Source organism: Stylophora pistillata, chromosome 1 (assembly GCF_964205215.1).
Source record: "Stylophora pistillata chromosome 1, jaStyPist1.2, whole genome shotgun sequence".
NCBI lineage: Eukaryota > Metazoa > Cnidaria > Anthozoa > Scleractinia > Pocilloporidae > Stylophora > Stylophora pistillata.
The window spans coordinates 61,584,095-61,601,612 of record NC_142519.1 but is presented as its reverse complement, the minus strand read 5'-3'; the positions used below and the strand labels follow the sequence as shown (position 1 = coordinate 61,601,612).

Below are 17,518 nucleotides of genomic sequence, written 5' to 3'. Positions count from 1 at the left end.
TTCTAAGCTTAAGTTCACATGACAGATCAGGTGAGAGAAGATCAGACCAAGGCACTTGAAGAAAAACTCTGCCCACACTGGCTCTTTTACTGGTATAGAAAAACCTGAGGAGCCAAAACTGAGGAGCCAAATTTTATGCAGCCAAACGGCGCAATACAATGCTCTAGATACTATGCTATAGATACTTGCATTTCATAGTACTACAATCGTTTTCATTTTCAGGAACATTTTCCTTAAGAATAACTTTATAAAATTAGGTAGGTGTAACTAGAGTTTGTGTCAAGAATATTTTTTTACTGACAACACAAGATGCTACGCACAAGAGCCCAGCCAGTGGCAGAGTGCATACGGATTGTTGAATCATTCGTTCTGTCTTTGATGCTCATGTTGTAGACTTATGGCAGCCTACTTTTAGATTATTCTAACAGTGAAGTGTAAGCTGAATGATGCAGAAAAGTTTACTCACTCAGGTAATTTAAATCTTGTAAATTAAGTGTGTAGAAGTGTTTAGGTCTTCTCGCACGAATTGTTCATGTTATTGTCACTTTTAAGACTCAGACACCCATTTCTTTGCAGTCGGGTATTCTGTAGCATATTTCCTTTCCATTTTTGGCTCCACAAAGGTATGTTTTGATCAAGTTTGGAATAAAAAAAACCATCACCCTTCAAGGGACAGGATGCCATTTTGAATCTGTCCAAGTAGTTCGGCATACTCTTGGCTTTGTACCACCCCCCAAATATACATACACCGTGACTTTGAACAGGTAAACTTATTGGAGAGGGGAAGAAAAAGTGTTTAATCCAGGTTTAATGCATTAATTAATGTATAACAAAGTGAGTGAGTGAGTGATTTGTAATTGAAATTTTCCTCCAAACCCTAAACCCATAGCATGACTTATGTCATACCATGAGGTTAAAATGATGAACCGTAAATTTATCTGTTTACCAGCTGTTTTGCAGAAGAAACATCTGGACAGGTATCACACTCATGTTAGATGTGGATTCTCAAAAATCTGAGGTAAGTGGTGGTGTTCCCACTAAAAGAGATCTGTAGATTACGTTCGATTAAAATGATGAATAATTATACGAATTAAAGTTATTTCAATATGCTTTTGCTCTAGAGCAGCCCACAACAAAGTCTATATGATTGTACATCTAACATATCAAATAACCTTACTACTCAATATGTTCATGAATTTATTATAGCAACTTAATGAAGATCTGAGAACAAACAAACTTCAACTTGATGACAAAGGAGCTTTAATAGCATAGCACTGGAGGTTTGTACTCTGATAGTTGTAGGTTAACGCCATTTAACCCTTTGCACCCCAAAATTAATTTTGGTATTCTCTGCATTCTTCTGTACTTTATTTACAGTATTGACAATCAGGACCTTCTTAATTTGGTGATTATTTCCTTTATTCTTACGCCTTCTATATCTTATTTAAATTAGAAACCAGTTACTCTATCTAAGGGGTTAAAGAGTTAAAACATAATATTTTATTGCTTTGTAAATAAAATCTTAAAACGTTGATTATGTACACAAACTGTGGTTGAGAATGAAATTCCAGTTAAGAGAAAAGATGCAGCAGCATGGGATTAGTAGAGTGTTACTTGTTACCAGTTATATCATCCCTTTAATTTTGAGGTTTATCTTCAGAAAGTAAGGAATAATTAACAACATAAGTTGTGTTGATTCCTCTCTTTGAGCAGAGTACTTCTTCTGGAGAATTGCTGCCATCAGCTCATGAACTGTCACCAATGGAAGAGTTCTTTGTCATGCCTCAGTTGGAGAAACTGTAAGTTACTAGTTTGTTTGTTAAGGTCCCTATTCTTCCTTCATTTAAATTTAATGCATGAAGTTTGATTCTAATGTGATCACTATTTTGAATTCATGATTTGCAGACCACCATTGTCCCTCGTGTCGGTTTGGATGTTCTCCAGGCAGACTTTGGGCAGATGCTGGATCCTAAGGCTGTGGAGCAGAAGGTAAATGGTTTCAAAAAAGGGTTTAATTCCTTTGGTTTAGTCCACTGTGAATCAGAGCTCAATTGTTTATTCTGTTTTCTGTGTTTACTTTATACAGACAGTAAACATCACAAATCATACAAAGGGAAAAATCACGTGCATGTGGATGAAAGGTGAAAACTTGTACTTTTTACGTCATTAACAATTGTTGTTTGCCCATCTCTAGTTTGAGACCTATAATTTAAATTGTGAAGGTGTGGTCTGATCGTCCGGGTGAGTGTAGTCCTGAGAAGGACTGTTGTCGGTGGCAGTGACTGACGTTTCGACAACCTGTGCGGAAGTCATCATCAGAGTCAAGTGAATGACTGTTGTCAGTAGAATGTTTTTATTCCAGTTCGTGTGAAATGATCGGTTGGTTTTGCCGTGATGTTATTGGCTGTAAGACTCAAGTGACGTAAGTCGGTCGTGATTGGTCTGTTTCGGTCTGTCGGTAAAGTTAGGTTGTTCTTTTTCGGTCGTTTGTGATGTTTATGTCGTGAATGAGTCGTTTGTATGGGGCGGGTAGTTGTTGACATCTGTTTAGGGGAGTCTGTTCTAAGTTAGTAAACCAGCTTTCCAGAGTCAGTCGTTGAAAATAGTCAGTGCTGTAGGTTAGGCATTGCGCAGAGTCCCAGTCAATGTTGTGGTTGGTAAGTCGATAGTGTTCAGCAATGTGATTGCTGACATCACCTTTCCTCGTCGCCCGTCTGTGTTCAGTCAGTCTAGTAAGCTGGTTTACTAACTTAGAACAGACTCCCCTAAACAGATGTCAACAACTACCCGCCCCATACAAACGACTCATTCACGACATAAACATCACAAACGACCGAAAAAGAACAACCTAACTTTACCGACAGACCGAAACAGACCAATCACGACCGACTTACGTCACTTGAGTCTTACAGCCAATAACATCACGGCAAAACCAACCGATCATTTCACACGAACTGGAATAAAAACATTCTACTGACAACAATCATTCACTTGACTCTGATGATGACTTCCGCACAGGTTGTCGAAACGTCAGTCACTGCCACCGACAACAGTCCTTCTCAGGACTACACTCACCCAGACGATCAGACTACACCTTCACATGTTACCCCCGGGTTCAAACCATTTACCGCATAATTTAAATTGCAAATAAATGTTACATTGTGATTTCTTCTTGTGTTATATTTTGCTCCTTTTTGTCTGATAGACACAACAAGGAATATTTTCTGTTTCCCCAGATGAAGCAGACATCCTCCCTCTAAAGACTGCATCATTCCGAGTGACATTTAGACCAGTAAGTTATTTGATACTGTCAGTAAACACTGTCTATGCTTCTTTCATTCACTTGGACTTGGTTCATTTTTGCCTTTACTGTCTGATTCTGTTTACAGTTCAATTTGTAATTCTAATTTATTTTTTTAATAGAATGCTGCTAATCAGGTTTTTAGTGCTGACCTGGAGTGTTATACATTTTATAAGGTGAGGGATTTATTTCCTGTGCTGGTGTACCTGTTAAGAAGCCTAAATTTTTTCCAAGCTCATAACAACCATTTATTTATTTGTCATGAAATCAAGGTTTCTGATTCAAATTGTTGATTTTGAGATAGCAAACTGCAGTTCTAGTTCAGTACCCATATAACTGATTTTCATTTGATAAATAGAACTTACTCCTTGTTTCCTTTGTACTTGCTTCAAACACTTCACACTTCAGCAATGGAAGTTATCACTCAGAATGAAGAAATGCATGTCCTTGCTATTACTTTTTATTGCAATTTTCCAGGGGATTATTCCCTTAAATACACACCCCCCTCCCTCCGCTTCTGTCGAGAAGGGGACACCCATGGTGTCACAATCAGAGGCTAGGAATTGTGGTAAAAAATCTTATTCTTTGTCAGGCAATTAACTTGAGAGTTCTGATAGTGTCATTAAGATGTTTTTTGACGTTTAATTCTCTGCCTATCAGGTGAAGTATGCCCTTGATATTGAGTCACACCAATAGTTATTATAATATTATTTGTATTTTGGAACAGAGTATGAGAGATTATCGACTGGTTGAAGTGTCCTCCCTGGTGTCTTTCGCTCAGTGCTACAGGTTTGTGCTGAAATTAACTTTAATAAGTAATTTGAACTGAACTCTGTTTATGGTTAGATTCAACAATACAGGGCTTTAGTTCTGTTTTTGTTTCCATATTCTGTTAATAGCTTAAGTGTTTTGATGTTACATCTAGAATTTTCATTGATGAAACATCAATGAATCCAAGTTCCTTGTTTCACCGAAAAAAATTGATTGGATTTTATTTTTAGGACTCACATTTGCAATGCGGACTGAATCATTTATCCCCAGAAGTCAATGGGATGTACAACAGCTGGTAAGTGATAATTTAGCCATTCACACCAAAGCTAAAACAGACATTAAAGCTGTTTTTTCAAGCATGGTTTGATATGTTTTCCCCATTGAAGATTCTCAAACTGATTATTCAGGTCAACCTAATTTTAAGAAAACATTTTGCTTGTGTAAATGGGACAAATGCTTCACTACACTACCCTTGTTAGAATAATGCTGTTCCTAAACTAATGGATAGAAACAGTTTTAGTCCACCATAATGTATTACTAGGTGGTGCCAGTATGATTGTATTCTGTTAGTTGACAAAGCATATGATTAGTAACTTGTTCCTTTTTTGGAATGTTTAGGTCTTTCCAGCCACTACTGTGGATGGCATGTCCTACAGAACACTGCTGTTGACCAGCAATGGGCAGAATCCGATCCATTTTGCATTTGATGACAATCTGTTAAGGTAGTTACAAAACAAATTGTAAGATTTTATCTTTATTTTTCTACCTTGGGTCTGGAACAAGTATGGTTGAAACTAGAGGAGAAATAAGTTATAGCAGTCTGTAAGAAACCAATGGAAATGGGAACCTTAGCAAAAATTAAATTAAATAATAACTTCTTACCAATCAAGCATAAGGGCTGTACTGGGAAAGATTCACCTGAGGTTGTGACAGTACAGCCGAGCCCAGCAAAGTGTGTACAAAAATAACAGCGGGCCAATAATTCCTGGTGTGGCGCTTTAGAGCAAGTGAGGTTAGTCAGTAGTTTAGTGTGTGGCAATCATACCACACTGCTTATTTTGAATTTGCAGGCTTTTGCAAACAAAAATACATGGCTTATGACACAGCAATACATACAATCAAATGCAATTTTTGTCTAGCAAGTGACATTTATTTTGTAACATGTGATATATGAAACTTTGTACTGAGTACTTTACAACTTTGTTTGGGAAATAAGCCTTGTTGGATCAGCAGAGATTCCATCTCTAAAACTCAATAATCAGGTTGTAATCTTAGGACATTTTCGATTGAACCATTACTCTTTGATTTGAATCCATAATGGCATGGTTATCAATTATGAACAGCTCCTTGTTATATTTTGACTAAGATTTACCAATCCATTAGTTACTGCTTTGAAATCAATCTTAATTTAAGTATCTCTGTTGTTTTAATAAGAGTAAAAAGTTCATGTTAAGTGGAAAACCAGGTGATTTGTTATATCTGATTGTAAATTTTTGGGGTTTTACAGGGAACTGTTCATTTCAAACCAACCTGTTTAGGTACAGCATCAACAAGGCTGTTTGAGGTCAAGAACGCTTCCAGGATTGCACTGAGGTGTGTTCAATGTTCTCAACCTTCCTAAGTGTCAAACTAAGGCCACCTTCCCTTTCCCCATCAATTAAAATTTATCATTTTTCCTAGAATGAGGAATCTAGTAATGTCAGTCCCTTTTATCATGAACCCCTGGCTCAGGAGATCTGGGCAACCAGCAACCACTCCCTGTGTACCTGACATAAAATAAATTATCCTTATACATCCTTATCCATAAGAATATTAATGATTACTGATATGTGACGATCAATTCAAAACTTCAATGTCCCCTCCCTCCCTACAGAATAACCATCATCTGAATGGAAGCGGAAGCGGTAGCGGGTTGAACCTTGCATGACTGGGGTGGGTGGGAAATTTGTAGAGATGTGTCCAGTCTCTCCAGCAGAATACAAGTGTTATATCCTTAAATATCAATGTATTTAAGGTAAATACTTCACTAGGTTTTATAGCTTGGCCAATGTGTAGAAAGCCATGGTCACTGTTTTTTTCTTGAGAAAAAAATGGGCACATTTGAACTCTTTTTTTTTTCCCTTCTCAGGAATTTGAAGAAACCAGTTATCAAAAGTTCAAATGTCAGGGGTTGGGGGGGGGAAAGGGGCAGAGATGCTGAAGCTTTGAATTGATTGATGCAGTACTGTAATATAATGTAATTGTAATGTCAACAAACCTTATTTTACCCATCAGGTTTGCATGGAAAACCCTGGACCTCACTTAAAAAGTCTTAGCATTGATCCCTCTAAAGGAATCATTCTACCCAATGAAACTCAGGTGGGCATTTTAAGTGTACTGCAAATTTTTTTCTAAATTGTTAATTGTCGTTTAGGATCCCCTGTAAATTGTTACAGGGTCTCTAGTAAAACAAAACATTTTTGATGGTATACTGGTCTTATATACACGTCAGTTATTCTCATAAATTATATCTTCAATCAGGTTTTACATATTTGATAGAATTAATTGTTACACTGTCATAAGCCCTGTGTTGTAAATAATTCCTTATTATCTTACATTATAGGCTCACACCATCAGCTTTAACTCTAGTAAAGAAGAAAAATAGGTGATTAAGACAAAACTCACTGTCAAAGGATTGCAGGCAGATGCCCAGCAACAGTAAGGATTGTCATTTTCCTATCACAAGTTAATTTAATTATAATGCAACCATTCATTTTTTAAGGTAATTATTTGTTGCATGTGAATCTATGTATTACCAACTGAAGGGACTCGATTGGATTGTTCTCTGTTTGCAATATTTGTGAACTGAATATTTCTCTGTATATTCTTCTTGTATCTGCACTTGTGTTTATTAATTCTTTTGACAACTGCTCACTGGTATGTGATCTTTATTTAAGATGTATTTTGTTCGTATTCTTTTATTTCAGGTATCATTTACTCCTCAGAATCCTGGTTTATACTCAGTGGATTATCTGGAAGTTATAGCTCTTGGAGCTACCAATTGTTCAGTTATAAAATGCACTGGAATAGGTAAAGGTAGTGATATGTTTGTGCTTTTATAGGCTCTAACAGCTCATAAACTCAGAAGACTAGTATAAAATGATTAAATAAATTATATATTCAGAGAAATGTCATCATTTGATGTTTATCATAAGGATGTGTTTAATTTATTTTAGGGTGACTTGAAAGGCTTTATAAGGTAGTCCATGCATAGAAAAAAGTTGAGATGGCAAAAATTACATTTGCCTAAAAGTAATGGAGTCTCTAATTGGCCACAGAATTGTTTATAATGGGGTTGAGGTTCTGAGAGCCCAGTGTCATAGACCTGAGTACCCCTCCACTCTTTCTTCAGTCAACAGTAATCTCACATCAATCATGGACATTGTGAACCGCACTTGCTCTCTAATCAAGGAAGTTCCTGTTGAAAAATGTTCAAGTTTTTCTTAATTTCAATCTGTTCTTTAGGGCCTGAAGTTGGTCTTGACTCTGACATACATACATACATACATATAATTTTTGTTAAGGCAGGTCGGTATGTGGCAACCCAAAGGCTGGTGTGGACCTGCCAGGAACTAAAAAGGAACTACTTAAATATATGGACAATTCTAAGGAAAAAGTAAAGAAATTTCAAGGACTTAAAAGTATAAAAAATCCGTTTGCTTTGATGTTAGCAAGTTTTCAGCTAAAAGTTTCAAGGTTGTTAACAATTCAGATGTTCCTGCAGCTTTTCAGGTCAAACACTTCTGGATTTACTCTCTTTATTTAACAATTATTCATGAAAGGTAAATAAATGTTTTGGTGTAATTGTTCAGTTACTTCCAAAAGAAATTGGTTATCTCCTTCAGGAACATTACTTCATTTTCCCTTGGTGCAAGGTCAGCTCCTTTGAGCACTAAATCATGTTTAACTTAGTGTTTTCTATGATATCTGGGAGATTAACAAGTTCCATGATAAGGGAATGACATCACCATAAGACTAGTACTAGAGAAAAAAGATCAAGTCCAATTTGATAATTAGTTAATTATGAGCAAAAATAACCAAAAAAATATTCACTGAGTCCCTGTTGCCTTTGAAATCTTTTGAAAATCTGGTAATCTATCTGGTGCTTATTATGTAAGCATAATTGCTATGGATAAAGGTCACTTATCTTAAGAAATTCCCATGTTTACAAAGTTTAACAGATGCTTCCACCTTCAGAATGCAAAAAAAATCAGCTCATGTCTTTTGTTAGATGGTTTTTCCCTCCAACCTGTTTTTCCCCTCTGGCTAAGTCCATTGGAGGGAGATCGCTATAGGGCTACTTATAATTATAATTTACAGCTAAACTACAGGTCTCGTTTTCCGATTGGTGTCATATTCTTCAGAATGGCAGTGTTATGGAAAAGAAATTGTTTTAGATAATAACTTGATATCAACAGATAAACCTTTAGCTTAAACACTTAATTGTTTGTTCTTATGTAATAATTTTTGCTTTTGTTAGTTCATGATTGATTGTAGTCAAAGTGTCTTCAAGCTGGAATCAACTTGTGGTCTGTTACCTGGCAAGGGTTCCCAGGGCATAATTGTACGCTTTTCTCCAACAAATCCAATTACTACAGGAGACTAACTTGTCTTGTGCAAAACCAGGTCAGTGTTAGTATTAAACTGGTAATATTTTCTGGTAGTTTAAACTGTAATCTTCCTAAAAAAAATTTGTATTCATCTGATTTTTTCAGGATCCATTGTTTGTTGATTTGTTTGGGACTTGTCATACAGAACAAGTGAAACCAGTTACATTCAATGTCAATGTTGATAATCCACTCCATCTTTAATACCCATGGTGAGTAACCAACTAAGACAGAATTTTTCCCTACAATATCAATACTATCAAGCAGAAAAGCAGGGGAATGTTAGTTGATCCACAACTAAATTATCAGTAGTAACATAATAAGAACTGTATGGCAGGCAGTAAAGAGAATTACTAAAACTAGATATTGGAAATGGAATGGTTAATGTTTGAACAATTGCAATTGACTTTGAATTAATTCAAATGAGCATGAAACTCAGTCTTACATTTCTCCATCATATTTACTTTATGATAACAAGTAGGTTTCTGGATGGAGGTACTAGACAATTACCATAATATGTAACATGAAAAAATCAAAGGCTCCTTAGAGCAACCTCATGGTATGAATTTTTGGTGCCCTTGACGTAACCTGCGATCTGGCTTTCTTTGGAAAGTTTTTTTGATTGTGGGCAACACGTGCTGGCCCAATTATTGTTTGTACTTTGTAAGCGTTTTGATGGAGAAAAATTGTCGTAAATTGTGAATGTGTGAAGAATTAGTTAAGATACCAGCAGCTAGAAGATAAAATCAACAAAGTTTGGTGTTAACCAATTTGCAGTAAGCTTAAGCTCACTTCATATTTGCAGTGTTTAGGTCTTCACGCACAAAATTTACAAGGAAATATGCAGCAGCAAGAGGGGAGAATTAACCTTCAGATCTTGAGAGTTAAAGTTTTTAAGATATTTAGGCTTTGATTTTGTTCAGAAGAGTTCATACACGATTTACTCAGTTGATAAAATAAAATAAAAGACAATTCTGTGTTTCAAAAGATTTGTACATTGTAGAGGTGGAAGAACAATAGGACACGTAGTCCCCTACTAGGTTCATCCACCTAAACCCAACCCACCCATCCCACCCCGGGGAAGGACATCCATCACACAGTAATCTCGTGCATCTCCTACCCCTCCTGCGGGAGATGGGACCTCCATTAATTTTATTTGTCCCTATCTGAGAAGACTAGAATATCTAACCACTTCTTGATGTTATAGAGGGGAAGCATAATTCTTCTCAATTATTTTAAGACCTTGAGTGTTGGTCCGGCCGTGGCTTGAACCCTCGACCTCCCACACAACTGTCCAGCGCTCTATCCATTGAGCTAACTGGGAGGCGGTCAGTGTAAGTGGCACCAAGCTTTTGTAACCATCCGGTCAGTCTTAAAAGATCGATATGATGATGATTTGTTGACAGAAATATTGATAATGGCTCTATCTTTTTTCTTTAAGGAAGCCGGGGAGTTTACAGTGAAATTACATGATGTACTTGAAGCCCATAAAGCAGTCATGAATTATAAGTTGTCAATGGATGAAGAAAAAAATTCAATTTCTAGGTTATGCACTCCTTATAGCACGTTTTTGTTACATTGCAATGCTGTGGACTTTGCTGATGTCCTTCACAGAGTCAAAACATGTTTAATCACAAAGACATGGTTCAAATTTCGCAACAGTGTTTTGTCACTGGAAAGCCAAAGACACAGCTAGAGGTGAGAAATTAAAGAGCTGTCTAGAGGTTACAAACATTATAAGGTCAACATCAAGGTTTTAAGTTTATCAACACGCTAAGTCGGGAAATTCAATACTCTGAAAGCATCAGCTTGTTTATCAAAGGCTTTAAAAAATTCTTCTTTGAACTTTTAGTTTATAAATATATTCTTTGTTAAGCTATATACACACCTTTTCTGTTTTTTTTTTTTTTCTTTCTTTTTCTTTTCAACTTAATCTAAATTTTCATTCAGCACCTTTGATTTGTATGGTTTATCCTCTAGTTAAATAAGGAAGCCTATACTTAGTAAGCCCCCATGCAGCTTCTAATCAGCTTCCTTGTTGTTACCTAGCTCTTCAGTTCCTTTCATTTTGAAGTTAATTTAGTTAGAATAGTTCATTTTATCTTTGATGTATCATAAATTTTGTATTCGGTTAATTTTTTTATTGGTAATGGCAAACTAAAATGAATGAATGAACGAATGAACAATGATAATCATTAATTATAGTAGAAAACATATTTATGAAATGCTTTCGGTATGAAATAATCCCTAACCCTTTAATTTGACCCTTACATGTGATTACCATCTAATTTCTCCTTACAGTATCACCCTGAATCACACGTTAAGGTCGTGAGAATAGAGGGAATGATCACCATCTTTATTGTTAAAAAAATTCTCCTTGTAAGCACCTTAGGAAATGTATAGAGAACAGTATGGAGAATATGCAGGTGTAAAGGATTAGTAGTGGTGACTTTTGTTAGTATAGACACTGACTAAAGTTGTCCTTCAGTCATGTAATTTAGCTAATTAAAAGTGGTACTGTAAACTTCAAGAATGAAATGGTTAATTCATTAATTTGTTAATTCAAACATTGCATGAAACATTTCTTCCAGCAACAAATTCTTCAGTTGATGGTTGGAAACAGAACAGTGCTCTGCTCCACAGAGAGAGAAGGTAGGTCATTCTTAAAATCAATTGAGTTTCATCATATCACGAACTTTACAGCACAAGTATTAACTATTGTCTAAACTTGCAACTTTTTTTACATTGCTCCTTTTCACATATCTTTCTAATTCTTCTGTGAACACAGATGGTCAATACTCACTATCTGAGAAAACAGTTGATACGTTCCTGGAGCAAGATGTGCCAGTAGATGTGCTTGATGACCTGGTACTAAAACAATCTCCAGAGCACAGGAACCCCAATCCTCCTCTTTCTTATTCATTTTCACAAAAATCGTTCACGCAGGTAATTTTAAACATCGAGAAACTAGCTCTGAAATTCAGAGAATCCCTTCACTGGCTTCAGAAAATTCATATTTGTTTGGTCCTTTGCATCAATGGGAATGGTCTAGTAGAGTGGTTTTGAGGTTGAAATAAGTGGGGAAAAAGAGGTAAGAGAGATTAAAAGAGTCGCTGTCAGGCTCTGCAGCTTCTCTTGTGGCTATGTTGCCCAATCATGGAGTGGTATTGGTGTCCACAGAAGCTGCAGGGGTGGGAGTGGCCAGTGGGTGTGTAAGTTTGGGTCGTTTTCAGCATTGGCAAAATATAAGTTATGAACTACTAAGTGAGTATAATTTAACCTCTAGCATATAAAATGTGGATAATTCAATGAAAAAATGAAATCACTATAATTAATTACCAATTGTTGGAATGCCATGGTCTCAATTTTGGCCACTGTGAAAATTATGTTAATCACTGTGTATTGTCTGCTAATGAGGAAAGTTTTCTGAGAAAACTTAGTAAAATGCTTCTGTGTTTTTTAACCATGATTAAAACAGAGATTTGTGTTAAATGATCAAAGAAACTGGTGTTATCAGGGAAATCTTCATCCCCCCGGGGTAATCTAGTATTTTAAAAAAAGAAAAACAGGAGTAAAGGAACATATATGTTAGATAAATAAATCAACAGATCACTTGTTAAGTCAAGACCATGCCTAACTTACCCTGTGAGCAGAGCCTTTTCTACTTTTCTTCTTCTTTTCTTCTTTTTAATCGATTCAAGGACAGGTTAAAAAGGCTCTGCTCGCAGGGTAAGTTAGGCATGGTCTTGACTTAACAAGTGATCTGTTGATTTGTTAATCTTGTACATGTTGTTTTGAAAACAGGATCAATTAATTGCTGAAAGTTTATCGAGTTACCTCAGGCTTCTAGTGAATTAGAGAGATGAACTAGCTTTGTCTCAGGCCATCCATATCCCTCGCAGGGACTTGGCTCATAAACAATTTACAGTATTGAGGAAAGTTGCAGGGGGAAAAAAAGATGCCTATGTTTCAGGTACCACTCAATTTCAGGTGTTTCATTAAGGACTGGGCACTGAGCAAATTGACTGGTTTTAAGGAAGTTTTTGCCCACCTGATTTGACCATATAGAGGAAAGTTTATCTTATAAAGAAGTTAAGTCTAAAGAGTTTTGCCTGCCTGTGAAAACCAGTTGCCCCCTTGCTAAAAACTTGGATGAAACCTCTGCAATTTTTTTTACAGTGAATATTATCATGAAAATTCTGCAATTATGAACTGCTATCAGCAAATGACAGTTATCAAAAAAGTTGCTGTGAAGACCACACATGTGTAAAATATTTCTGGCTAAGCCACTTTTAAATAGACACATAAGTTAAATGGGGTGTGGGCTATACATTAGCAAAGTGTTTTCAAAGAGTGTAATCAATCACTATTAGACTAAGAGTGTTGCAATTGTAAGAGTCAAAATTTTCAATTCATTTGGAAAATTATCCCTTGGTGTTTGAGAAGCAATTCTGGCGTGTTGAAAGAGTCTGGAGGGTGAAACAAGAGGTGGCAGCTCAGTTATTTTTCAAGCATTTAAATCATGATGTTGATATTCTTGCATGCATGTATATCATTGCATTCATCATCATCAGTTTATGTCATCATTGAGGACAGGTAACAAAGCAAAAGCTGTAATCTTTCAATCCATATTACTGGAGTTCTTAGATACTTCCTAAACCAATTTCCTCATTCCAAGAAGTTGCTGTGACAATGTATACCTCCTATCTGTGGCTGATCCTGCCTTGCTTCTCAATAGATTGGCTCCTTGATAAACAACTGTGAGATAGGATTGAGCTGTATTCTAAAATGTATATAGTCTGATCCAGTGGTGAAAAAACAATTTTTTTTCTCATCATTATCCTTAGCAGTTGGAGGATAATATTACACAGTTTTCTCTAGTTTTCTTTCCTTCCCATGCCAACAGACAGCTGTCTCGTTTATTCTGACAATACGATTGGGTGGAAAGAGTTATGCACCAATTGATGACAACCCACTTCTTCCATTAACTAAGGTATATATCAGTATATCAAAATTTATTATTCCCTTTAGTGTACCAAATAGAATTTTTATAAATATATTTCAGCTGTTAGTAGGTGTCAGGTCATTTTACCACAAGAGAGAATCTTTACTAAGCCAAAGAGTTCTTTGCAGCCCAGTTGGTGTAGACTTTTCTGTCCCATACTCATGGCTAATGTTTAATAACTTCCTTCATCTGTGGTTTTCAACAATTTTTTTCTTACAGGGTCTTGGAGAGTTTGTGACCTTTTTCCAAAAGTTACAAACTGTCTGTGAAGAAACAGCAGATGCAAAGTAAGATAGCTGTAGATACATATTGTACACTATTTTAATTTAAGAACATGATCATTTCTGCAAAGGAAGGTTTTAAAACCAAGATCAATTTTTTTTCTTCCACCAAACTCTCAGTGATAAAAATTAGAAAACTGTTGCATCTAGATTCTGAGGCGGACCCAGGGGTGGTTTGGGTGGTTCAGTCCAACCCCCTAAATTGTCCCTCAAAATGCTGGAAATCATGTTTCCGAAGACCTAATTTTCAAAATCTCCTGGGGGAGCATGCCCTTGGAGAATCAACGAACCGGCCCCTTGACTAAATCTTGGATGAATCCCAGTCAGATTAAGGTTGTTTTACAAGCTAATCATGGGAAAAATCCTATTATTTTGTTGAGCACCTTTCATTGGATGGGGTACTTCCGAAAGAAAAGCATGCACAAAGGAGTCTAACCAGTTAAAAGGATTGTCACAGTACTGCAGTAAAAATATTAAATACAGTTAATTGACTGAGTGGTGAGACTGTCCAAAGTGATTGGCATGTTTGGATAAACCCTGTGAAAATAAGTTGTCTGCTTATCTTTCAGAACTGCTGTCTTAAGAATCATGAACATGCTCAAAGTGAGCATTATTAAATCCAAAGAAAAGGTTTTTACAAATGAAAGTATTGCCAAAACTGTGGAATCTCTGAAAGAAAAGGTGGAACAACTAAGCTGCAAAATATGTGATGGTGGCCAAGCAAAGTCATCCATGGCAGGAATGAATGTGTATTTCCTGATTCAGGCTGTATTAGATGAGCATGACTAGAAAAGTTGTCTCCAAGAATATGAAACAAGGGACTTGAGGTGTGCTCTGATGACACCAGAAATACCTCGTGGAAAATCAAAATTACGATCTACACTTAGTCAGTTCAGGTAAGGTGGAACAGTATTGAAAAACTCTGGGACTTTTAGACATGGCATGGCAAGCTCTAAGCTAGCTTAGTAGTAGACCAGCTGGCACTGGTGCAGATGTTGTCACTCTCTCGTCTTCCTAGCAAGAAATTTTCCTGGCACCAAGTGGAGAGACAATTTGTCTCTCCACTTTAACAGAATAAATCAGTAGGTAGTAATTTCTGCATCAAGAAAACCTTGGCAAGTTGTATGCAGCCCCAGTTTTGCCTGTGAGGTACAATTCTAAGTAAATTTTTATTGTCCTAAGAGAAGTTTTAAGTGACATGATTAATTTTTTCTTGCTAGAACACCTGATTCGGAGTCTTCAGAAGGAGCTGTCACACCACACAAGGATCAGCCACCAAAACACAAACCTGAAAAGGTAAGATACTAGTAAACCGTCCAGTGAATTTAATCAAGGTGAAATCTAAGTAAAGACACTTTTTATTTTATTATTTTGTTCAAAGAGGGTTATCTTAATTAATGCACTAGCAAATTATATGTTATGTTTCCTCAAGGTGCATCTTAGAAAAGCTTATATTAATTTTTTCCTTTTTCTTGTAGACACCATTTGAAAGCTATAGAAAAGTGTGTGGCGATATGAGCTGGGCCAAACCTGCCTTCAACATTCTGATAGGACTAAGTTCAGCTAACAAAAGAGACCTGATGAGTGCTGCCATAAGCAATGATACTTTAACATCTCGTAAGGAATGTGGCAATAAATCTTACGTTGAGGATACATCCAAATGTCACACCAAGAAAAGAACTTTAACAGAAACTATGTATGACAAAGAGAACATCTCAACTGGCATCTCAACTGGCAACAAAACCATTAAATATGTAGCAAAACCACCACCCAAACGCATGCTCCTTGAGAAGGACATCACTGTGCAAAAGAGCACAAAACGCAAAACTAGTGGAAAAACATTGTCCAAAAGAAAAAAGATTCCATTTCTTCAAGGGCAAAAACAGCTCACCAATTTTTTTAGGTGATACGTATTACTGACAATTACATCACAACATTTGATTCATTTTCATGCATTTTTTTATTTTTACATCACTATGCCAAGAGCATCATGATTGAATTTTAACACATATAACTTTTTAACACATGTATAACTTGGGACCATTGTCACCCCTAGAGAATTATTATTACTTTAACTACCAGTCAGAGATATCATTGCAGAACTATTTATTATTTTTATATGATTAATCTTTGGCCAAAGCCAAGCAGAACAGAATTATTCTCTATAAAAACAAAATTATTTTCAAGTACAAAATTAAATGGTTGTTATTTTAACCCTTTAATTCTTACGAGTAACTGGGAGAGAATTTCTCCTTACAATATCAAATAAATACAGTATCAAGAAGTGATGAGAATAAAGGAAAATATCAGTTGGGGGATAAATAGTTGATCCAACACTGAATTCTCCAAACTGACATCATCAGGATCTATGCAGAGGAAAGTAGAGAGAATTACTAGTTTAAAGGAATCTTGGGAAATAAAGGGTTAAGGGTGCATTATGTATTAATTTTACATCTAGAAAAAAATCCCTGCTGGTGCAAACTTTTTGTGGTGATTAAAATATTTATTTTTTACTTCAGATCGCAAAACATAACCTTTCACAGTGGCGAACACAAAGCTTTACACAACTAAATGGGCCCATTATAGCTGCCACTTTTTTGTCAAACTTAAGCATATAAAAAGCATCAACACAATTCTAAAGGCAAACATACATGTATATCTGTTTATATAAACTATCTAAAAGACATCTTCATGAAAACCATCTTTTTCATTGCGTTAAGAATCTCATGATCATTTATCGTGCATATCATTGTCCTCTCTGTTGTATATTGCACCTTGATCTCCTACTTTCAGTTGAGAACTGGGAACTCAAATAAGATTAAATATAAACACACTTTCCTTGGTGGGTAAAAATGTCAGCAACAGAGCTCAATGCATCGGATCCTCTACAGGAAAACTTTACAGAAGTACAAAGAGAGGAAGAAATCTGTTAAGCACACAGCTAGAGAAAAAATTTGCAGAGAGAACTCTCTTTAGGGAAACCTCCATTCCAGGGCAAACAAATATTGGTCTCAAGTGAACAGATGCACTTTTGGCAGTTTTAGATCCATTTCTAGCCATTTCAGAAGACTTTAATTTCAAATTTTTCCGGGGGAGCATGACCCCGGCTCCCCTACCTGGTGGCTCACGCTAAAGCGTTCGCATTAGCCCCCCCAATTGAAAATCTGCTTCGAGGGCCTTGGGATTAAGAGGAAATGTAGCCAAAAATCGAACATTTTCAAAATATGGTGGCAACCTACGGTGGCTTCAAAGGGACATACACTTTCCTCTCTCTTTTTTTTCACTTGCGACTTAGCTGCTACTTTCTTGCGACTTAGCTGCTACTTTCTTGCGACTTAGCTGCGACTTTCTTGCTACTTTCTTGCGACTTAGCTGCGACTTTCTTGCGACCTAGCTGCGACTTTCTTGCTACTTTCTTGCGACTTAGCTGCGACGTTCTTGCTACTTCCTTGCGACTTAGCTGCGACTTTCTTGCTACCTTCTTGCGACTTAGCTGCGACTTTCTTGCTACTTT

General features: G+C 36.4%; 1 long non-coding RNA gene and 1 pseudogene across 3 annotated transcripts in view; both read left to right on the top strand.

The window, feature by feature from the left end:
• LOC148743612 (uncharacterized) overlaps positions 1-2,147 on the top strand; it is a 2,433-nt gene extending 286 nt beyond the window's left edge. Inside the window, exons 1-6 of one of the 2 annotated variants that reach the window (XR_015989946.1) lie at positions 1-470; positions 950-1,018; positions 1,378-1,405; positions 1,714-1,799; positions 1,906-1,989; positions 2,087-2,147. The exon at positions 1-470 is cut by the window's left edge and continues 286 nt beyond it. This is a non-coding gene — a long non-coding RNA (uncharacterized LOC148743612). Of the gene's footprint in view, positions 1,019-1,377; positions 1,406-1,713; positions 1,800-1,905; positions 1,990-2,086 lie in introns of both variants that reach the window. The other variant, XR_015989945.1, reaches the window with a different exon arrangement.
• Positions 2,148-3,089: 942 nt separating this feature from the next.
• LOC148743611 (uncharacterized) lies at positions 3,090-16,326 on the top strand (annotated as a pseudogene). Its single transcript, XR_015989947.1, has 21 exons — positions 3,090-3,292; positions 3,424-3,477; positions 4,029-4,090; positions 4,303-4,367; positions 4,691-4,794; positions 5,580-5,665; positions 6,347-6,430; positions 6,675-6,833; positions 7,039-7,141; positions 7,836-7,893; positions 8,592-8,737; positions 8,827-8,930; positions 10,164-10,416; positions 11,310-11,370; positions 11,507-11,664; positions 12,523-12,691; positions 13,625-13,711; positions 13,943-14,010; positions 14,574-14,900; positions 15,225-15,300; positions 15,483-16,326. The product of XR_015989947.1 is annotated as an uncharacterized LOC148743611 (transcript).
• Positions 16,327-17,518: the final 1,192 nt, after the last annotated feature.